The sequence below is a fragment of the Passer domesticus genome, chromosome 2 (assembly GCF_036417665.1).
Source record: "Passer domesticus isolate bPasDom1 chromosome 2, bPasDom1.hap1, whole genome shotgun sequence".
Lineage (NCBI taxonomy): Eukaryota > Metazoa > Chordata > Aves > Passeriformes > Passeridae > Passer > Passer domesticus.
In genome coordinates this window covers 67,023,972-67,047,324 of record NC_087475.1, presented here as the reverse complement: position 1 = coordinate 67,047,324, position 23,353 = coordinate 67,023,972, and the positions used below count along the sequence as shown (strand labels likewise).

Below are 23,353 nucleotides of genomic sequence, written 5' to 3'. Positions count from 1 at the left end.
TAGTGCTTTAAAAAAAACCCCAAACATCCAAACAGGACACCACTTTGTACTCCCAAACACAACCCCTGTCCAAAGTAGTTTAAAAATCAGTTAGTCATATTGGTCAACATGTGGAGAACTATAATCCACTCATATAAATGGTAAGGTAAGTTTGAGGTGCGCTTGTACTGCCAGAGTTTAAAATTTCCAGGGCTTACTGCTTCCTAAGAGAGCAGTCTGTACAGTGCATTATGAGTTTCCAAGCAAGAACAGGTTTAACACTTGACACCAGTATGCAATTCAGTAGACATATTAAGTAGCAGCTAACAAGCCTCTCATTTATTTTAAGACGTGATTATGCCAATATGTGTGTTATGAGGCTCTTAGCTTTGGCATTCCCTCAATGTCTGTAAGACTTCCTTTCCCTTAATTCCTCCCTGTGCAGTCTGATAGATCTTTCTAGTAATGCAAATTCTTGTATTTCTCTGAAGTGGAGATGGTGGTTGTGACTGCTTCACTTGTCCCAAAGTAAACATCCTTTGAAGGAGGAGAGTATTCCATTTCAGTCTACAACAGTTTTGTGCTGTAGTTTCAGTCTAGTTCTTGGTCTCTTGCTTCAAGCACTTTTTAATCAGTAGAGTGAATTTATCTTGACATGTTTATGATAATGGACAGTGAAGTGACCAGATAGCCCATGCTCATGTCTGCAGCATTCATTTTGTGGTGGGGGCCTCAATCCATAGATTTTGTTCATGCACTGAATTTCATGGCTTGTGGACATATGTTCTAAAGGTGGGCTATGAATTTCACTCCTGCCTGCAGTCAGCTTCTTTAAAAGAGTGTGTCTCAGTGCAAAGCTGTGCCAGTGACACCTGCCTACAACAGGCAACTCCTGGTTGCTTGTTTCACAGGGAAGTGGTGAGTGCCCTGACCAAGTGTAGCTAAGTCTGCCCAGCTTATGATACCAGTTTGTTTGGTGTTTCAGGCTGAACACAAGATATTCTGAAACCCCATGTTAATAAGATTCTTCCTGTAAGGAATTGCGCTCACTGAACTGCAGCTAACTGTAGTGTTGCATATTTTCAAAGCAGAAATGAATGTCTCAAGTGCAGGAATGTTTTCCTTGTGTTACAGGAGACTAAAGATTTGTGTGGTCGTGCTACAGCAGTAATGGAGAAGAGATGAGTTTTTGTTCTTATAAACAGTCTATAACCACAGTCATGCCTCATGTTCCTGGGCCAATGGATTTGGTGCATCTAACAAAATAAGCGTCTGAATTTATTCAGTGTTTTAACATCTGGAGTCTTTCTAGAAGCCACATTTTGTTCTGTTTTACTTTCTTAAATTTAACTTGTAACTGCAAGGCTATTGCAACAGTTTCACTTCACATTCTCAGAGCTTCAATTTGTTAGTATACAAATATACCTGGAGATTTTTGGCTTTTTTTAAAGCTATAATATGTGAAGACTGTACTTCATCTGCTTTCTTGTTTTGTAATTATTTTTCATCTCAGATTTTGACTTAAATATTGTTTCAGTCCAAGGCTAAAAAGGGTAAAAAAAAAGTAGTTAAGGTGAAGAATCACATAATGCTGCAGTCTGAATGCTAATAATGAGTTTGGGAAAGATGGATTAAATTTTAATTTGTGAGATACAAGAAACTCATCTTGAAGTGGTCTCATCTGAGATCTGTAATAATGTCATTTTGAAAGTTCCTGCTCTAATCTCACTTCCTTTTGTTGAATTTGTCTTATTCAGAGCAAGGAAAAGAGACTTACTGCTGTTATAGGAGTAAGCCTTGACTCTTCCAAGGTGAAAACTGAGTGCTATCTTCTCTCTCCTTCAATGTGAATCATCACACTTTGGCCTACCCCTTGTGGGCTGTTCTCTGGAGATGATACCTGAGATCAAGGGATACAAGATGCTGCAGTTGGGCATAAAGTGGTAATGAAGGTGAAATAATACTGTTTTAATAGATGAAGTGCTTGAATACAGATGCAAAAACATGTAGGAGTACTAAAGATTGTACTGAAAATCAGGTATACAGGAAAATGGATTTATAAAGAGGGAGATGAAAGCAACCCAAAAGGAAGTTTTAAGTTTTCATAGATGTAGTGCCTGTGCTAAGAGGTATAAAGCTCACAGCCTTGTGTGGGCCTTGAACCAGACCTTTTGAAGATAGCTGTATCATGGAAAATAAAAGGTAATCAGCATTAGATCTTAAACTGAGACAGTCTCAATTCTTGTCCATCATCTTTAGTGGCTTGTAGACCATGGCCACAAATAAAACATTTTTTTTGTTTGTTTGTTTATTTATCTGTTTGTTGGTGGTTATTTTTGTGTCAGGATGGAATGTAAGAGAATAGAGATATTGCACAAGGCAATCTCAACCCTGAGGAGTTGCAGCTGTACTAATTACCACAAATTAGGAACAGGCTTGCCCTTAATAGGCCACAGCTGTGTCAATAAAGGTGCGTGCTGTAAAAGAGTGGGTAGCAAGTCATGAGGTGCAGGTTGTTGGTTGTGTTGTGTGGAAGAAGAAGGAGTCAGCACTGTGAGGGGCTGCCCATAAGAAATCACTGAATGTGATTGTGAACTTTTGAGATAACAACCATTTTTGTCTGGGAAATACTTTGGCTGTGGCTGTTTTGGAAATGCCAAGGATGATCATGCTCAGTTATCTCTGCTGTGAAGGTCAGTTTGTTGAATGTCAGCATGTGTATTTCAAAGGCTGAATATTGACTTCTATGCAGGTCACAGTATCTTCCCTCAGTTAAAATTTACTGGGACAAAACCAACTGGTGAAATAGCAGGCTGAGCACATCCAAGGAGCTTTGAGGGATTATTCAATACTCCCAGTGGAGTAGGTTGGAACTGAGAGTTGTTGAGAATTTTATCTTTGACCCATGATGTTTGGTTCAAGAGGTCTTTAACACTGGTATTAGAACAAATACAGACATCCCTAATCTTATTTTAGCAGTTTCCATGTAATTATGCTGTGACTTTCAAGAGACTTGGCTGTATGATAGTGGTTTTCTGTGTTGTAGTTATTTTTAACCAATAATTTCTGACAATATTTTAGCCATCTTGGTGTCTTGAGAAAGCTGTCCTTATAACTGGAGATATATTGTGGATCCACTCTTCCCTTAAGATTAAAAGGAATAAGTGCAACTTGATATTTTGTGGGAAGGTACTGGCTTAGAAGCTATGGTCTGCCTTTGTTTTCCTCTTCTCTTGGGTAAGTTAAGGATGTCTGAAAGGTAATTAGGTATTTAGAGAGAATGCTTTAATTGTGTTCAGAACAGTTAAGCTGCAGAAAGTTGTCTGCCTTGCTGGGAAATCTGGATGAGTGATTAGTCTGTGTGCATACCTGCTTGTTGTCAATTCTACAAATGACTCAAATTGGCTCTGATCACTGAGGTGGATACTTATTTTAGCCAGTGGCCTTGAAGCAGCTAGTGGGGCTGCTCTTAGATATAAGAAACGAGCCAGCAACATCAGTGATTGCTTCCTGGGCTTAAGCTTGTTATCTTGCAATTTTCCTCAGCACCTGCTTCCCCTGAGCAAGATCTTCTTCCTATACTGAAGAACTGTGCAGAGTGTGCTAGGCAGATGTGAACTGGAGGCAGTACAGACCCATCCCCTACTACTCAGATGTTCTTGAGCTGACAAGCTGACTTTTCTGAAGTTTCTTGGGTCCTTTAGTATTTATAGTGGATGTATGCATTTTCCCATTGCATAAGACAAGAAATGTACTCAATAGTTGTTTTTAGTTTCATAGTTCTCTTGTGGGGCAAGCCCTGACTTTCTCTTGGATGCTTGTTTATATTGCATCTACTTAAAATGCAATTTATTTTTTTTGAGATGTCCATAATGAACATCCCTGACAACAAGTTCATGGAGAATGTGCACTGCAGAGATGTAGAGAAGCAGTGGATTAGGCATAAACCTGTGGGATAAGTAATATAGCCAGTCACAGCTCTTCTGTGCACTCCTTGTGGTTTGTTACTGTAGATGGCAGCCCTGCAAACATTCAAGAGAAACTTCAGACAAACTTACAGGACAGCCTACACACAGATACTGACCACATGATAGAGTTAATCCTCAAGTACATGCCTACCTGCATCAAATTAACTTGTGTCTGGCCCAAAACAGACCAGGCAGTCCTGCCCCTAATACCTCTGAAGATGCTAAATTGATGTCTCTGTCTTGGAGTTTTGTACAGTGCTTGCCTAGTTAGGCCAAAAATAATTGTGGACTGAGCAAGGACTGGTTCCTGGCCAAATGTCTGCTTCCATTTGGCTTGTTTCCATGATTCTTAGGGTTGGCTAGTTTTTTAGTAGATTTTTGAGAGTGCTTTTGGAGCAGGACAAAATACTGAGTGTGAGCTAACAGGCTGTGTTACTGTGCTCAGAGCTTGTGCTTGCAGTCTGCCAGTCTTTTGTCTTATCAATGTGTCTAGAATGACCAAGTGTCCCTGCCATTGATACCAGTAAATACCTAGTTAAACCATAAAGAAGTCCTTGGTCCGTGTTTTTCAGATCTTCTTTCTTTGAACACAGAAGAGCCTTACTGGAGCCAAGTGCTGAAAAACCAGGCTCATGATGAAGCATTGAGTTCTGGCAAGAATCAGTCTCCTCCCTCCACCATCTGCAGCCAAGCTGCTTTTTCTGCTTGTTTACTGTTGTTTGTGTTTTGATGTGTAAATTATTTGAAAAAGAAAGAGAGGGCGCTAGACCCCACAGCATCCAACAGATGACGTGAACTCCTTACAACAGAATAATGTAAACTCCGTCCCTGTTCAGGCAGACACTGTAGCAACATGTATCTCAAAACAGAATAATCCACTTGGTTATTTTTTTCTCCTCGTAAAAAGGATAGAAATATCTGAGCATTAACGAAATGTATGGGAAAACAAAGTGCAGATGAGCAGCAGCAGCTGTGCTGTTCCTGCATGTGACAGTGGAGTGCGGCATTGAGGTGGCAGAAGCAGGTTCACTCTGAAGCACATTTGCATAGCACACGCTTTCCAACAGCACACCTATCCCACTTCGGGGTGTACTGTCACCTCTGGTTACTGAAGAGGCACAGTTGGCTTCAGCCACGCAGGAAAAGTACCTTGAGCCTTTTGTTTTGTTGAACCAGAAAGACTCTGTATCCTGATGGTCGCCGAAGGACAGGACCAGAAGAGGGCACCAGCATCCTTGGTCTGGGGCTTTAAGGGAAAGCCAACCTCAGCATTCCCTAAAAGGGTCTCAGCCCAACAAAGTGTTTGGTCTTGGGTGCATTTTTACATGGTTTGCATGTAGACCAGCAGCAGGCATGATGACTGCATCAACACAGCTTTGTTCAATTGACTTTTTCTTCCATTGTTACCTAGCTATATGGATAGTTTGTGTATGACAATTGTTGCCCAGTTCAGATATTTGTGTCATTTTTTCATCTTGGTGATTTTGTCCTTATCCTGTCCCAACTTGATCTGAGTTTTACTTTCACAAGCTGCTCACCCACTCAAATTAGTTCTTGTCTTTTTCTACAGCTATTTCTAAAATGTGTTTGCTCTCATTTCTGACCTCTTAAATAGAAGGCAGAAGCTGCATTGTCAGAGTCAGTAGAAAACTTCTATCCAGGGCAGTCATCTGAGTGCTGTGGTGGTGTCTAACACTATAGTATAGTATAGTGGTGTCTAACAGTATATATTTTTCAATAAAAAACTTGTTAGTGAAGCTTTTTAAGTCAAAGGCAAATATTTTCTCCTTGGACAGTTATGTTGATGAGCTGTGACTGAGCCTGTGTTCCTTACTGTCTTTGAGCTTTTGCACAGATTTATTTTAAGACAGTTGCAGAACTACATGTCGTGCACAGAGGTATGGGCTGCCTGAGACACTCCATGGAGGTTGGCTAGAGGAAAACAGATGTTTTGTTCTGCTAACAGTAGCAGCTTTCAGGAGTTGGTGTTGTCTCTCAATGAAAGAGGTACCAGGGAGAGCAGAGTGTGTTCACATCATATAGGCATGTCTTCAGTAGGCACTTGAGCACTTGTGAACAAATGCAATTTTCCACACATTCCTATGCACTGCTAACTGGACATTGTACTGCTTCCTCTCTCTCTTTTCTTGTCATTTGGTGACTGCTCACAACTTTCAAATGAAGTGGAAGGATGATGTGACCCTGCAGAGGCTCTTTTGCCAGCAGGATAATGCTGTGCAGGGTTCTTGGCCCAGAGCCAGCAAGTAATAAATATCCCATGGGGCAGGACTGACACACTAGTGTTGAACAGAGCACACCCAGTTTTAAAAGCGTCTCCCTGCATCCAGTCTTAAACATGAAGCTGGTTATTTATCTTTTGTTGGCTACTTGTCCTGTATCACCTGGTGAAAAGACAAGCCCAACAAGGAGTAAACCTCTGACTGCCCTATTTTTTCTGCAAGTAATCAGTGCAGAAAGCTCTGCTGCAGTTTGCCAGATTTTACCTCACAAAACTGCCTGTAAATGGCTTCTTGTTTTAGTGCATGGACTTCAGGCCATCATGACACTCATAGCATAACCACTGCTCGTGTTCTCAGATCACTGAGCTGGGCAGTGAGTGATGTATGCGTGGGTTCTGCTGTTGGATATCATTCTCTGGTTACTATATGGGAATTGCTGATCTCTGTAACTCTCACTTGTGTTAAAGCAAATGCTGACTGCATTAACTGTGAAAAAATCCTTTATTGTATTTTCAGATGAAACCTCTAGAACCTTTCAAAGCTGAGTTGTAAAGAGAGAAGCAATTTTTTTAAAGCTAAAGAAACAAGCACCAAAAAAGATACAGAAAACCCAACACACGCCAAACTTAAATTCATTAATCAAAGTATCATAAAGACTATGCTATCAATATTGTATCAATACTGTACTGAACTGTCTCTAGCACAACACAACATTAATCAAAATTCCTCCATCTGGAGAAACTTGTGAATGCTTTGGGATGGGAAAAGCCTCCACAAGGTTGGTTGGTAAGTGTCTGAAAAATAGTTGAACATTTGCCAGTTTTCCTGGTGTGGTATGACAGGAGTGTAAGGATTCCTGTAAGGATGCTCAAGGAGATTGTAGGAATTTCTTTATGGTAACTCATCTTAAAGGTACTGAAAAATTCAAGAGTAACATTGAGTATAATGGTGTAAAATTCAATGTAACATTAAAGCTAAAGAAAAAAGCTCATTACAATATTGAATGTAGTGAATGCACCTGCCCTTGATGTATAAATAGATAGAGATTAAAGGCTATCATTCGATTTTTGTTTTCTAACCTTATTGACTGTCCCTATCTTCAACTAGTAAAATCTTAATGAAATCTCACAGTCATCAAATGGGACTTGCATTTCATGGTCAGAGTTTAGGATAGGAATATATTTTCCAAATATTTTTGCCATACTCTGCAGCCAGGGATGATGATAATGTCTGCCTAGAACCCTCCATTTTTTGGTAAAGAACTTGGCTCCTAATTTTTCCTAAGGAAAGATCTCTTGCCACTGTAGAAAGCCAAGGAAACACGTGAAGTTTCCACTGCTCATCAGTCAACACTTGAACTGAGTGGGCAGTCTTATTGTGGCTGATCCCATTGTGCAGGGGCAGAACAGGATCGTGGCTTCTTGTTCAGAGAACATGATTGCTCTTTTGCTTAATTCATTGTCTCATTTGTATTTGTTCTGTCTTTAAATAAATGCTTGGGAAGATCCTGCTGAGCAGAATGCTTTTCATTTGTTTCAGCAGTGAACCTTTTAAGTTACTTTATATGAACAGTCTTGAATTGTACTTCAGCTGTACAAGAAATTTGTGTGTATAATTTGAAATAAGTATGTGTTAGGATGGTTGTGGGTGATGGTTAATTAGAAGGGTTGTTGCAGCGCAGGCTTTGGCAACAAAAAGTGATGTGGTTTTTTTGCTTGGTATTGAGTCAAAGTGTACAGAGCCCTTAGCTGATGTTGTCTGTATAGATGCATTGATTTTTAAGGTCAAAAGCAATTATCAGACTTTATAATGCCTTTAACCATGTTTGGGTGCTGCTAAATCCCTGTTGATACTAGAACCATTCTATTTTTGACTTCTATATATCTGACTCTAATTTCTAGTCCTTTAATTTTCCTTTCACCAGCTAGGTTTAAGAGCCCTTCACTAACTGCATTTTCTTCTCATGTCAAAATTTAACCACAGCAATTAAGTTACCCTATGATTTTTTTCTCTTGTAAAGAAAATGGACTGAGTTTTCTATGCTTGGGTTTGTTTGGGGATCTTTTTATGGTAATAAATTATTTCTAGCTCTCATGTGTTTGTAGCAGTCTTCCCCAGTTACTGAACACCCTCTGAAAACATGGCCTTTGTGGGGGGGTAGGGTGCAGCTCTCATCATGGTCTCATGAAGGCAGTAGTTGTAAGCTGAAGGTCTGCAAGGTCCACAGTCCCAGGGAAAATAATTTACTAATGAGTACTGAGAGTAACTCCTGGCAGCTTCACACAGCTGAAGATACAGATCTAGCTGAAGCCTGCTTTTAATGAAAGCTGATTCACCAATTTTTTCCCAGTGTATACAAATCAGAGGCAATCTCTCTGCCTCCTGGCAAGCTACCCAAGCCATCAGTTGGGCAGGATTTGGCCAGATGTCTTCCATGCTGAGAAGCACTGCTAATGTATACTAACTGTAATTATTGTGCTAGTATTAAGCATCACCTTCTGGTTTTTATTTGAAATCAATGTCGCTAACTTCAAGCTCTCCTGGTATTTGTTTAAATTTCAGAGGTAATAGTATGGATTTGGATCCCTGTTTTGTTTTTAGTAAAGCTCACCTCTGTTGCTTGGATGGTTGGACATGGCTTAGAGTTCTTAACTCTCCTTTTTTCAAAGTGTACCAGAAGCAGATAACTAAGGTAAAGGAGGAGAAACAGTCTATGAAGTTAAAACTCTGAAAGAAGCAGGCAACTCAGCAGTGAAGGACACAACAAAGCCTGAGGCATGCAATGGTGTCTTCCCCCTAATCTTTCCTGGCAGCATCATGCTGATGGCTTCCATCTTCAGTAGAAGAGGATTGAGTTAGGGAACATCTAATTTCATGGCTCTGCTGGGTGTCTGTGGTGAGGTGCTGGCAGTGGGGACTGCCCTGTGCAGGACACAGATGGTTCCAGTTGCCTCTGACCCATGCACCACAGGGCACAGCTGAACCCTGCAGCCAACATATTGTTCCTCAGGGAAAGTGTATGTGAGAAAGGAGAAAAATACCTGACAGGAGGAAACCTGGGGGAAGACCAAAGCTGGAGGCAAAGGATTCCTCTGCAGCACTGGGAAAGGGTCCCACACCAGAGCAGAGGGAAGCATGGGCGAGGGAGAGTGTCACAGCCAAGCCATTACAGACTGACTGCATCCCCATGCACTGCAGTCTGGAGAGAAGCCAGGCCTTGGGAGCAAGGAAAGGAAAGCTGTTTCAAAGTTTGCCTATTTCTTTCTCACTAATCAAATCAGTAGTTAAATATTTATTTTAATTGGCAATAAATTAAGTTCATTTTCCCCAATTCAACTCATTTGCCCATGACTGAGGAAGCAGGGCTTGTTTAGCCTGGAAAAGGATAGCTAAGGAAAATTGCTTTCAACTGTTTGAAAGAAGTTTGTTAGAAAGCAAGCATGGGATTTCTCTGAGCACATAGCTGAGGCTGGGATGCAGCAGCTGCAACAGCAGCAAGGAAAACTCTGTCTACACTTGTGGAAAAATACTTCATTATGAGACTGGTCTTAAGCAGAAATATGGTGGAATCTACTCCCTTGGAGGCATCTAGAAGCCACTGGAATAAGCCTGGCACACCTACTGTGGCTATGAATTTAGCTCTGCGGGCTTCCAGAGAAGAGGTGTAACCTGGATTTTCCTGTCATCCCACAGGGTGCACAGATGGAATGGGCAAACTTAAGTGTAGAGGGGCTGGTTTTTCCCTGTGTTCAACAGCTGTGCTGAACAGCAAAATGTTAATTAAAATGACAGTGAAGGATGATGAACAACATCCTGTAAAAAGCTTGGAGTAGTCTCCTGAGCTACTGTGCAAGAGAGTGTCTGCCTTTTAGTATATTCTGTGTGAGTTTGGGGTTTTTTTATCTATCTCTGTACATACATAAATATGTATACATTGAGGAAAAATGGTGAGGAGTTGTGCCTGACCCAAACACGTGATCTCAAAGGCTGAGAAAATGCTGACAGTTTTGGTCACCTCTTTATGACACCCAGACAAAATTAGGAGCTGTGATGACTGAGAAGCAGTCCAGGGGCAAATTAGTCCTCAACAGGAAGCAATCTTAACAGTGTTGAACCTTAGGATGCATAACACAGCTTGGGAGATATCCTGCAGAGCCCAAGTTGATACAGCAGTTGCGTTGCTGTAGCTTGGAACCCCAGGTATGCTGCCATACATGCATGCCAGAGGTATATAGCTCTCATAACTGCGAATCATATCTGCCTGTATTATTTTGGTTTCATCAATGCTTATTGAAGTCAGGAGAATTAAAAAAACCAAAAAAACTAAAATTATAAGCAGACTCTTCCAAAAGCAGAAGGCAGTGTCTTCTTCAATCAACTTTATCTGACATACAGTCTGGTGCCTTCTCCAATTTGGTGGCTTGATCCTCAGAATTTCAAAGTAAGAGGCAGGAAATTTAATGGTAAAATACCGTGTATGCAGATATGGTGTGTAGAGGGGGTTTTCTACTTTTTTCCACAAAGCATGTACTTACGTACATTCTTTGTACGTACCTATGCACACAGCCTCTGACGGGTTTGAATTTGTTCTTGGTCACCTGTGTGCCAACATGCTCCATTAATTTTGAGATGCTGCACAGAGCGCCAATGTTTGATCTGTCACCTGTGGCCTTCATTCTGTTACAGCCATCTCTGTCATAACTGATGATAAAAATGTCACCACAGCATTTCGCATAATGTTTTCATGCCAGTTTGATCCTTTGTGCCATCTGCTACCATGATGAACAGAAAAGTTGTTTGGTGGCTTTGATCTTTCTAGCCTAGAAGATTAAATGAAACCAACCCAATCCATGGCTTTATTAGAAAAATCCTGTAACTTTATTAGAAACAATCATAGGCTAGAGCTGTACTTGATTTTGGCCGTGACAGGTTTCAGTTGACTGACCTAGGACCTGAGAAAGTTTTCAGGAGTACCTGAATGATTAAGAAGTCTAGGATTTCTGCATCTTTAGGGACTTATACGCCTGAGTTATTTAGGCACTTAAAAACTGTCAGAATCAGTGGTAATACTTGCCCAAGTTTCACTGAGCAGCTTGTTCTCATTTTGAAGTGCAGGAAGAAGATGATTAACTAAGTCACTCATCTCTGATTTATTTAATCTGATTGCACTGCTTATGTAGTCATGGGTTGTTGTAAACCATAGTAATGTCTCTTTGATATTATTTAGGGAAAGCTTATCAGTATTGCAGGAATTGAAGTGTTATAAGGTACCAAGAGCAGAGATGTGGAACTTCAGAAAGGTTTTGGATTTTCAAAGTAGTGCCGGGCTCCACCTCTAACACATAAGGGGGACATATACTGCATTTTTTTTGTCATCTGACACTTTGCAAAACATTGTATCGTTGATCTTGGTTATGGCAGTAACTTTAAAAGGGTTTTGTGTTTGAAATTACTATGTAAACACATTTACTCAAACTTCCATAGGAACCCATGCTGTAAAAATGTCTCAGCAGTAATCCAACGAGAAGCATGTATTCTGTTTGCTCCAGGGCTGGCAGTTCTGCATATTTACACATTGCCTCTGCATCAGTAATTCTAGGCATAATTGATTTCCATTTCTGGAAAAGACTGCATATTGCATTAGATGTGTTGAGCAGATCAGCAGCTGCAGCTTTATGCTTTTTTGCCCTTTCATGTATTTTATGGGAAATGGCTTAAAGTCCACATTGGTATTACCTAACTGCAGTAGCCTCATGCATTTTTTTTTAAATTTTTCCAGAGATTTTGCACAGTTGTTTTGCAAAATGCTGTGTTTATAACTTCCTAGAAACAAATGCAGTGTTTACTAACTAAAAGGAGCCTGGGAGTTAGGTTTTGAGTTGCTTTGAGGCAGAAATGTCAGGTAGGGTTTTCAAAGGCACTCAGTGCTGAACTAATCTATATTCCCATTGAAGTAGGTGGGAGTGTCAGAACTTCTAGGCCTGCTTGAAGGAATGATATGAAGCATCATTTCCTTAGTTTCTCTGCCTGCAAAAATGAAGGTAATAATAATCCCTCACAGCCATGTCAGTTGATGTCTAGTAAGAGAAACAAAAAAGCGTGTTAAAGTGTCATGCAGCAGGAAAGCTTGTGTGTTTGTGACTCAGAGTATTCTGGTTTGGTGTTTGAATGGGGTAATTTTACCTCCCTTCTTCTGCAGAAAACAGAAAAAGGGAACAGAGTAACTGAGCAGGCATCTGGGACTGGTGACATTGTTCAGAGAGGGGATCTGGTCAAGAACAAAGATAGTACATGCGATAGATGAGGTGCAGGGATAGGTGGTTGTTTGGAGGTTGCCAAGAATGAGGGATTGTGAAGCTACAAGGAGGGAACATGGAGAGGATGAGTCTGACTCATTAAATGATCTGTGTAATCTTCCCTTCTCCAGAAGCCTTTACTCATGTGAGTTAGAGCATTCAAAACTGCTTACACAACCAGAAGAATAAAGTACTGAGGGAGGGGGAGGAAAAAGAGAAGGAAAAAATCAAAAATAAAAACCAAACCAAACTCAAAAAAAAAAAAAAAGTAAAACCTTGTAAGTCTTTTGGGCTTGATGCCAGCCCTATCAGGAGTAAGGCTCCTCCCGAGGAAAAGAGGAGATTTAAGAGACTTTGTTTCTAGCCTGTCATACAGCACTGTTTTGCCCTGGAGCATCTGTGGATAAAAGCTGTGGGTCAGAGATGTCTGCTCTTGATGGTTTACATGCTCAGGAGCTGCTGGATTCAATTGTGTTCCTACTAGGGCAGGTTAAGCCTCTTCAGTTTTTCATGGTAATTGTGACAAATGGGAATCCAGGGGCTCAGCTCTTTTCGTCTGAAAAGCAAGCTTTCTGCGTGGGTGGTTGATAAATAGAAGTCCTGAAGCTGAGAATGTTGCCTTCTGCTCTTCTGTGACTTTTTTTTTTTCTACCTGTAAGGATAAACCTATTTCAACATAGCTTTCTGAAGATACTCTGAGCCTTTTTCCTGAGCAATTAGCAGGTGTAAAAATGTATGTGGTATAAGAAAACAATATCTAAGTTGTAAGAGAATGAACAGGAAAATATTTCTATGGGTGCCCAAAAGGAAGAAAAACCAATTTAGCCACCACTGGGGCTGGGAAGGCAGAAGTGTTAAATGTCTTCTCTACTTTAACCTTCACTCTTTTAGTTTAAAGCTAAAACCTTTATGTTTTAGTTAGAGTGTTAAATATTGTTAGTGAAAACAAGATGAGAAGTGATGAGAGCTATGATAAAGTTGAAAGAGTGAGTCATTAGCAATCCCCTTCCAGGACTGGAGGGGAAGTGTATTTAAGAAAACCAAAGAGAAAATTTAGGTTTGTGAGGGTGTTTTGTTTTAATACGTAATTTTAATACTTTTTTTCCTTATTTTTTAAGTAAGGCTTTTGTGTATGATGACACATAAGTAAGGGAAATATAGGTATCTGTTAAGCAATACAGGTATGGATTCAGCTGCCTCAGAAATGGGAAGGGCAGAAAAATGCAAGAGAAGATGCAATAGTGTGGTTTTTATGAAACACTATAGAACTGGTAGGGCAGAACTCTTATGACATTGTTTTTTTACACATTTTCCCAGGATATGAGTGAAATATGGCTCTTTACCTACCACTTCTGCCTAATCAGGATATAGCTGGAGGGCTTGCTGACTATCCAATCGATTGTTTTTGCTCATGCTGGCGCTCATTAAAACATGGTTTGGAAATGCTGCTGATGCAAGAGAAGAGAATAAAAGCCAGCTCATGCTCTCATGGCTCTGTGGACTCAGCACTGTTCTGTCTATTCATACTGTCTTTGATGCAGCTGCAGATAGCCCTCAGCAACATAATAGCTAAAATGAATATTAGCCATAGGGACTCGTCCCAGTTGTACTCATACATCAAATGCTCCATATTAAAATTATATCAATAATGAAATTGTGGTGGGTAAACATGGGCATCAGACAAAGGTTATGCCTTAATGCTTATGGAGATCAGTATCAAGTGGAAATTAAAATGCTGATATGAAATCACTGTTTAAAAGGGCAGGTGGTTTGTCTTTGTACTTTTTCAGGGAAGAATGTGATTTGTCCTTCAATAAACCTAACTGTGTACCACCTGGTGCCTTGCTTTTCTGTGCTGGCAGCAGTGATAACATATCTCCCAGGCTTTTGACACATGAAAGGTCCAAAAACATCAAAGATGTGCTTTTTTGGAAGCATCAATAGGGTACAATATTTAGAATTACAAATCCCCCCTCTTCCTCTTTTCAAAAAAAAAAAAACAAAGAGAAAAGGAGAACATCACACTAGGACTTTTGACTTTCAAGACTGCTCAGCTGAAGCCTTTCCCTGTGGAGAAAGAATGCAGAAAAATAATTCTGAATTTCCATAGTAGAACAGAGATGACCGATTTCTCTACCAGAGTAACTCAGGTGTCTAGTCCAATCTGTAGCATGCAGTGGTCAGCCATGAGGGCCCAGCTGTCTGCTCAGAACTTTATTCCACCTGCTCTTGAAAACCATTAAGGGCAGAAATGGTGCAACCTCTTCCACTGTTCGCTATCCTCACAGTGCAAAAGTTTATATAGCCAGCTTTTTTCAACTGATGACTGTATCTGATCCTCCCAAAAAGCAGCATCGTGAAGAGCCCAGCTCTGTTCTCTTTGATAAGCTCCTCACAGATATTGCACAGCCCTTTTTCTCCCTCACTTATATTAGTATTTTTTTTCAGTTTTATCTCATAATTGTTCTTGAGTGTCAGGAAATTATTAATACATCAATTTTCACAGGTAGACAACAAATCCCAGCCAAGTAAACTTATTAGCTTAATTATATGTCCTGTTGATCTGACAGTAAGGTCTAACTCGTCTCCAAATTTAGACCTGTAAGTTCAGGTTTCCACATTGTGCATGTTTTCACAGGAAGTGTGACAGCTCCCATTATACTCAGTGGAGCTGAAGTCAAATCTACCATCATAATGAAGAGGTCATTTGTGTTACACCTCAGTCTGCTTAGCTGTCTTGTTATTGGGATTCTACTGGCTATACTGGCTCTGGCTCCCACACAGCCTCTTGTACTGCAGAGACCTGAATTCCACAAGGAGAAAATGGCTAAAAGTGGTGCAGGAAGTCAGCAGCAGAGCATCATTTGAACTTCTCAAGTGCGTGCTGTATGTTCTACACACCGGAAGAGATGCTCTGTTTTGGAGGAGCTGTGTGACTGTTCTGTGAATATCAGAGAGGCACAATGTGTTGGGAGCAGCTTAGGGAATGGTGAGCACATTTCTTTGTGTACAGAGCTTTGTCTGACAGTTCTGCAACACATTCTCTGTGGTTTCTAGTTAGGTGGCTTTGGGACTAAAACTGTGATTTATTATCTCAAGTAATTGAGATAACTTTGAATAAGTTTGAATAACTTTGACAGCCTCCTTTTGACTGAGATGTGGAAATGAGAGTGAATACAATATTGACTAAAATTCATGCCTGTTACAGTGGTGAGTTCAATGCACATGAAAGTAGAGTGACAGTTGTAATAATTTAACACTTCTAAGGAAAGAGTAGCTGCTCTGATCATGAAAAGCCTTAGAAATTCGAATTCCTTTTGTGGTTACTGTGATGAGAGTGCTCTGTTAAATACATGAAATGAAAATATCCTGACGAGGTACAAAATATCCTTGCTGTTCAGAGGATTCTGCTTTGTGGCATTTATCTGTACATAGGTGTCTCCCTGTTCTCTAGCTCCTCAGGCTCTATCAGATTACATTTCCCAGGACCTGTGTGACGGTTTGGGTAATATCCCAAGGAGCCTCTGTCTTTCAGTATAAGGATTTTTGTTTAACCATGCCAGGAAAATTACAAATAATCAACTGGAAATGAACACAGGATGACACTGGGCTTTGCTAATGGTCAGTGAAATGATTGCTGTTTGGAAAACCTCTGGTTTTGGAGTTTAGATGGCTTTTAAATTACTTTTAAAAGAAAGCTCTGTGGAGTCAGTGAGTTCTCTATAAGTGTGGGGAGAGAAGACAAACTTTCATTTTACATATTTAGTGTTCTGGGAAGATAAAGATAGCAGTATTATGAAAAATTGAGAATGAGAAAATACTTAATATGAGAATACTTAAAACTGTAAAATTTTAATAATTAAACTTAGTAATTCTGTCATTTCTTCATTACTTCGAAAAGACCCATGCCTCACATTTTGTTGCTGTTTCCACTTCTTGTCCTAAATGAAAATATTCTGAAATGGAAAAGCCAAAAAAAAAATTGCAATCTTAATATGCATAAGGTTAGATATCTGCAATGTGCTTTGTGCTGCAGTGATTTCATCTATGTACAGTTCTGGTTGTTCACATTCAACAGTCTACTCAACTGAAATCCAGTGAGCACGAAAGGGTTAGTAGGATGGCAAATCCTTTCTGACGAATCTGTATTCCAAAAGGAAAGCAAACTCAACTTCTCTAGTTTATCCCAGACTGGTATTCTACTCTACAGATACAATATTTGTTCTTGTATGATTATTAGGAGGGAAATGTGCTTCTCTAAGAAGATGAAACTTAGTTTATACTGGTTCTAGTCATTGTGGACATGAAATTCTGAACCTGTGTTCCAGCAGGAAAAGACCTACATTTATGGGTGTACTTGTTAGTCCTTCAACTTGTCCAACATGATGAGTATATTAGTTGGAGGTGTTGTATTTTATTCCATTTCAGAAAATTTTATCTCTCTTTTACCCTTTTTTACTCTGGAGGGCAATTATTTTCCTACCCCTACATCTAAGCTCTTCTAAAGTATAACAAGCCCCTGGATTTCTTTGTGGCTCAGGCAAAGACAGAGCTGGAGGGTTAGTGGCCAGCTCATGGATAGTAGATGAGAATTGATGGGCAAGGAACTATGGGAAAGCATCTTGAAACCTTGTTTTCTCTTTTCCCCCTCTTCATTAGTGCTAGGCACAGCCCTTGTTGATGAATCACACTCATGGACCTGTGTGGAAGCCCAGAGGCACTCTGCTCAGAGAGAAGGAAATCCTTGCAGGGTTTCCCATTAACATCAACAGGAGAGCAATTATAAGCCACAGGGAAAGGGCTCCATTAACCCCTGCATTTGGGAAGGGCACAGACTCACACTTAATTTGTCTGCCAAAGAGTTAAAACAACAGTGTAGCCTGAGTCTGGAATTTTTCTCAGAGCTTCTGGCTCTGAAACATAAAGCAGTGAATTTCTGAAGTTTTTCCATTGTCCCACTGCTACCTTTCAGGATCGATTGTTACCGTGGGCATGTGCAGCTGAGGAAGATGTGCTACTGAATTTCATTTTTGAGCAGCTTATATGCCACTAAGATTTATATAAGGTTGTGACATTTATAGCTCTCTCTTTCAAAGCCTGAAGCTTGTTCTAAAATATTTTCCAAGTTTTTCTTTTGAACTATACTAAACCCAGTGTTTTCTATTTACTAATTTCATCAAGCTCAGTTTTTGACTGAGAAAAATAGAAATAAAAGCAACTATCTTCTGCCATCTTTTCTTTAAATAAACCAATAAGATATGTAGTTTAACCAGCCCAGGCATCAGGTACCTGAAACAGAATGTTTTTTGTGATGTCAGGTAAAGTCAGAAAATAAGCATATTAATGAAAACTATGAGTAACGAACTACTCTGCTCTAAATGTATATTGCTTTATATAGGTTGCACAGGGAGAGTGGCCATCTTGTGGGTACCTCCTTTGGGACTGAAATTATGGTTGGATTGTCTGATATTCTGGAAGGGGAGTGTGCATCTCTTGTGATTTGTGTTTAGTACTGATCTAGAAATAGATTGGATTAGTTTTAACTATAAGATTTTAATGCTGTTTTTATATCTACTCCTGATTTCTTATGTATGTGTTTGAAATCTAAATGTTTACAGCTCACAGTCCTTCTAAAGTCATTTATTCTTCCCTTCGTCTCACTCCTATTTTACATGAGGAAATTTTCATTATCAAATGATACAGATTATTCTATCTAGGTGAAAACTGCTGCAGTATATAAATGCATTTTAAATTCATGTATTTGTGTCTGAAATTGTTTTCATTTATTTTGAAGTTGTAAGGATTTTAAGATGGTTAGAGGTGAAGTATTGTGTTTTCAAGCAAAAATAAAAAAAAGTCATGTCTATCATTTGTATGCTAAAACTCTTCCGTCAGTCAGGATCCTCAGTATACATTTATATGACAAGATCCTTCAGAACTATTTTGCATTTACAGCAGAATTTATTCACAGATAAAAGTGCACCAACATACTTTCTTTTTTAATAATCAAAAGTTCTGACAACTTTGTAATTTTTCACTTGTCTTTGGGATACTTTTTCTGTTTGTCCAAGTAATTCACCTTATATGCACAGGCCAATGATTAATTTGTTGACTTGGGGATTTTACAGAAAAGATCTTCTTAGGTTTTAATCATGCTTGACCAGACAAGAAATATGTACTTATCTGTACTCCAGGTGGAGTGCAGTAGCTAAGTCCTCCTGATTGCCATTTGATTACATTTAAACTCACTACTCCTGCTTTAATTTATTTTTTCATCAAATGACTTCGAGGTTCCATACAAAAAAAAAAAAAAAACAAAAAAAAACCAAACAAAAACCACCAACCAGTTTAAAGTTTGTGTTTGTTATCTGCTAATATGAAAAGCACACCATTATCAATTTGTCTTCTATTTCTTAGGCTAGTGATGTTATAATTGTTGTCAAGAGGGGTGAGCAGTCCTTATAAGGACCAAATCTCAGAATCCAGAGGCTTATTTGCAGTGTTTGGTAGCCACACAAACATGCAGGCTCAGCCCTATCCTCACAGTAAGCAGCAGTAAATTTTGGTCTTGGAAAACTCACTGAGAATTTTCAAATCCTCTATAGCAAACCAGGTCTCTCTGAGAGGAAATGAATACAAGCAGCATTGTATGATAAGCTAAACCATGCCTCTGCAATAATATCCCACACATCACTGACCCCTTAATCAAGGTTTTGACAAGCCAGTTTCCAAAGGGTAACTGGTAAATGTTTTTCTCAACCATGTTCAGTGATCTTTCTTCCTGGACCCTGCATATTTTTTCCTTACTGGGTGTGTCAACAGGGCTTTGTCCCTGCTGAGATCTTTATATGGACCTAAGATCCTCCAAAATCTAAACTTCCACACCAATATCCTTCTAATGCATAATAAATCTATATATAGGCACAGTATACAGGGCTTTTTTCACTACATGTTTTTCATTAGCCAGTAAAGCTTTTGCAGTATTGAAGGAGAATTAATTAATTGGATTTATAACTCAAATGTCTTGTCAAAACCAGCTGCCTGAGCTTGGAACTCCCTACAGTCCATGGGGGGAGAAAGGTACCTTCCAAAGGTGTTATGCCCTGTGCCCCACATACCCACCTTAAGAGGAGATGAATGACTCTTCCAAGGCACCAATTTCTTTCTGTTGATGCTACTGGAAGCTTATCTTCCACATCTAACCTTAAACATTCACAGTGATCCCAGAAACATTTTCCTTCGCTTTCATCAGCATCATAGGTGGTATTGATGATGTAACTGCTGCAGAAAAAATATGCAGAATAGAGAAATTATGAAAGGGCATGGGGGAAAAAAACAACGTGACAATTTTTCTACAGACAATAAACAAAATGTGAAGTGAAACAGAGGATACAAATAGCAGTGGTCCTAAAAGGCATTAATTTTTTGTTTGCTGAATGAGGTGGCAAAGCACAGAATAAAGAGTAACATTTAGTCATTATTTTAGGGGACTTTCTATCCTTCAGCTCTTGGCATGTCTTCCATTGATGTCCTTAGGATATATTGTGGTTTGGTCTCAAGACTGAATAGCTCCACATACTTAAGAATCTTTCCTCTTTGGAGGTAACTCGGATGGCTGTTTTCTATCTTCCCTAGAATGATCTTTTATCTCCTTTCTGTCATCTCCAAAGACTGCATGTGATTTCCCAGTTTCTGTCTCTGATCTTCTCTTATTTTTGTAACTGTGCTTACCGAAATTATTAAAAACCACCTGCCACTGATTAAAGTGACCCCATTTCTCTCTACCCTCATAGTCCATCCTTGCTCATAATTTAGAGAAAATAAATTATTCTGCTAGAAAACAAGCCTCTGGAGTGCTCTGAGAGCTCTGTAAGGCATTGGTGTACCTCAGCTTCATACAACCATTTCCAATTTCTCATCCAGTGCAATGCACCCTGGAACTGACATAGCCTGACTTAAAATAGGCCTTCACAAGGCCAGGCTACTCTGTTCATGTCACAGAGGGGAAAGCATATGCTTTACTGACTGTTGTGTATCTCTGATGGAGGAGAGGGAAAGTAAAAAGACTATTTCTCCCCTTAATTACTCAGTGTATTTCTAACCCCCAGCAGAGGTGAGGGGGACTTGGTATTTTAGACTCTAGGTTCTCATTAGTTTGGAAAATTATACTTGAACTGAAAACTTATACTTGAGTATGTTGTCCTGAGTCAGTGGTGTTCTAAGGAGGAAAAAGCTTCTGTTCACAGGCTGTGTCAGTACTTCAGCCATCTCCTGTGTGCATGGCGGAGCTCTGCCCACACTTCTCACCAAACTCATCAGCACTGCTGCCTGCCTTGGTGCAGCCAGTGTTCTTCCTCCTACCTACCCAAGACACTCATTTTTGCAGCTCTTCATAATTTGAAAAAACCACTGTGCTAGCTCAAGGAAAGGCTTAATTACAGATTTGGGTTATTTAGCTTTTTTTTTGATCTTTATATTTTTCAGATCATTAATACACTTTAGTACCTGAAGTCTTTGTTCTTTAGAACTGCTGGTCAGGCAGTGCAAGACTACAGAAACAGTTTCTCTGCCTTCCTCACTTATGTGAAAAGAAAGAAATGTTATTTTCAAGTGTGCAGGAGTGGATTCCAGTAGAATATCCCAAACATCTCCTCTCCTGACTTTGCAAGCTGTCTTTCTGTGCCCGCTTAGTCTCATTAGATGTTATTCATAAATCTTGAATTGGTGACTATTATGTTACCAGTGGTAAGAGTTGCTCTTCCCTCTGACTCTCTGAATCCAAGAGAGTTCATAGAAACCACAACACATCTAGAATGTGAGCAAAAGATGTCATTTATTGATACAAAAGAAGCAATTAAAACATGTTAACAAGTCAATTATATAGCATTTAATGCCACTTCTGATGCTGAGAGTCCCAAAGTGATGGCATTTTATAGAAGATATTTCCTCCCATAAGCATCTCGGTGTTTGGATTTTCTTCTGCAGATTTTCTCCTGCACCTTTTTGAATATTAGTCTCAATTCAGAAACTTAGAACAACCACAACTAATAATTTAAAGGTAAGCCATTTTTACATAGATAATTTTTTGTGTGTATGTGAGGTAGACAGAGATAAACTCAGGCTTGCTGATATTTTAATACTGTGACCATCCTGAGAGGACACCTCATTGCAGTCTATGTCTTCCTCGTGAGGGGATGAGGAGGGGCAGGCACATCTCTTCTCAGTGACAGAACCCCAGGGAATGGCCTGGAAGCTGTGTCAGGAGGTTTAGGTTGCATATTAGGAAAAGGTTCTTCACCCAGAGGATGGTTGGGCACTGGAAGAGGCTCCCCAGCAGAACTGATCACAGCACCAGCCTGACAGAGTTCAAGAAGTGTTTGGACAATGCTTTTGGGCACATGGCGTGACTCTTGGGGTTGTTCTGTGCAGGGGCAGAAGTTGAATTTGCAGGTCATTGAGTTTCCCTTCCAACTCAGGATATTCTATGGTTCTATGACCTTCGAATCGCCTTGGCTGTGTTTTTTCATATCTTGTAGTATGTAAAGCTTTAAAATTTAAACCTTAATGCTTAAGAGAATGATCTCTAGGTTAAAAATGGATTAGAATTTAGCAGTAAGATTCCTTGAAATTGCAGGTTATGCTGAGATAAGCCAAACCTCAAAGGTCTGTCATGAACAAATTGTCAGTGACCTGACATAAGTGTTATCTCACATGAACACAATCCTTGGGGTGTGCTGTTGCAACAGTAAACTGACAACTAGAAAAAATATATTGGCACAGAACTATCTGCAGTTAGCCTTTTAATAACATAAATTAATTTTATATTAAAATTGATTTAACTGAAGCTTTTAAATTTTGCTTATGGGGGGAAAAAAAGTACATATTTTAGACCAGATTCTTAAAAGTAGTCAGTTACTAGAACAAGGAAAGCCTGGCTCTCAGTCCCTTTTTTTCTATGGAAATGCAAAATGTGTAATTTATGTTCAGTTCATATCTGCATAATTATATATACCCCCAAGGAATGAGCTATAGTAAGTTCCAATTTTGCATATTAATTTCTTAGATAAAACATTTAATCATAAAGTTGAGAAAAGAGTAACCTTTAATCACCATTAAAGAAGTGGGAGCTTTAGAAAAAGGACACCAACGTGTGGAGACACTGATCACCTGCACAGCCATTCACCTTTGGTTCACTCTTTCCTGTCATGGTCTCCTTGGGAATAATCAGGAGTAGTTCCTGTCTCATGGTGTTTCTTTCCATACTCAAAATGAACTTGTATCTCAGGCCTTTGTATGCCAGGCCATTTCTTCAGCTGTGAACGGGCAGCTTCAGAAGATACACAGAAGTGTGGCTGGCTGCAGAAATATCAGGGCTAGCTAGAGGAACTGGTATTTCCATCAAGGAGGGAAGCTTTACCTGTGTGAGGATGACTTGTCCCATAAAACTTCTCTTCCTCTGAAGAGCTAGAGAGCTCCAGTTCTCACCTTACACCAGCAGTCTTGCCACATCAGCTCTGCACTGGGAGTTACTTTGTCTGAGATGTCGTGCTTATAGTCATGGATATGAAATGACGTCCAACAACCACACCATTATTTTTGTCCATGGCTGGTAGTATTGACAGGTAAATGCTGTTTGCTTTTGTCTATATCTGCAGAACCATAATGGCCTGTCCCATGGCTGTGCTTGTCAGTGTCACCCCTGGTGTCCCAGAGCAATGAGGCTTTGCACAGTTTATGTGTGGAGGGGCAGCCTGTGCCTTTGGTTGAGCCTGACCCACACGGCTGAAGGCAGATCTCTCACATACAGTACCCTCTAACAGGGCTGTACCCTTGGGTAGAGGAGAGAGAGTGTATGTGCCCTGTCTGTGAG

At 39.8% G+C, this 23,353-nt stretch overlaps 1 long non-coding RNA gene across 5 annotated transcripts; it reads left to right on the top strand.

The window, feature by feature from the left end:
- The first annotated feature begins 2,447 nt into the window (after positions 1-2,447).
- Positions 2,448-23,105, top strand: LOC135295495 (uncharacterized). Of its 5 annotated transcripts, none has more exons than XR_010357615.1 (3): positions 2,448-2,672; positions 21,469-21,541; positions 22,982-23,105. It is a non-coding gene; the product is annotated as an uncharacterized LOC135295495 (long non-coding RNA). The 5 variants fall into 5 exon arrangements; XR_010357613.1 differs by having other exon boundaries at positions 22,946-23,099; XR_010357614.1 differs by lacking the exon at positions 22,982-23,105 and adding an exon at positions 22,769-22,916.
- The last annotated feature ends 248 nt before the right edge of the window (positions 23,106-23,353 follow it).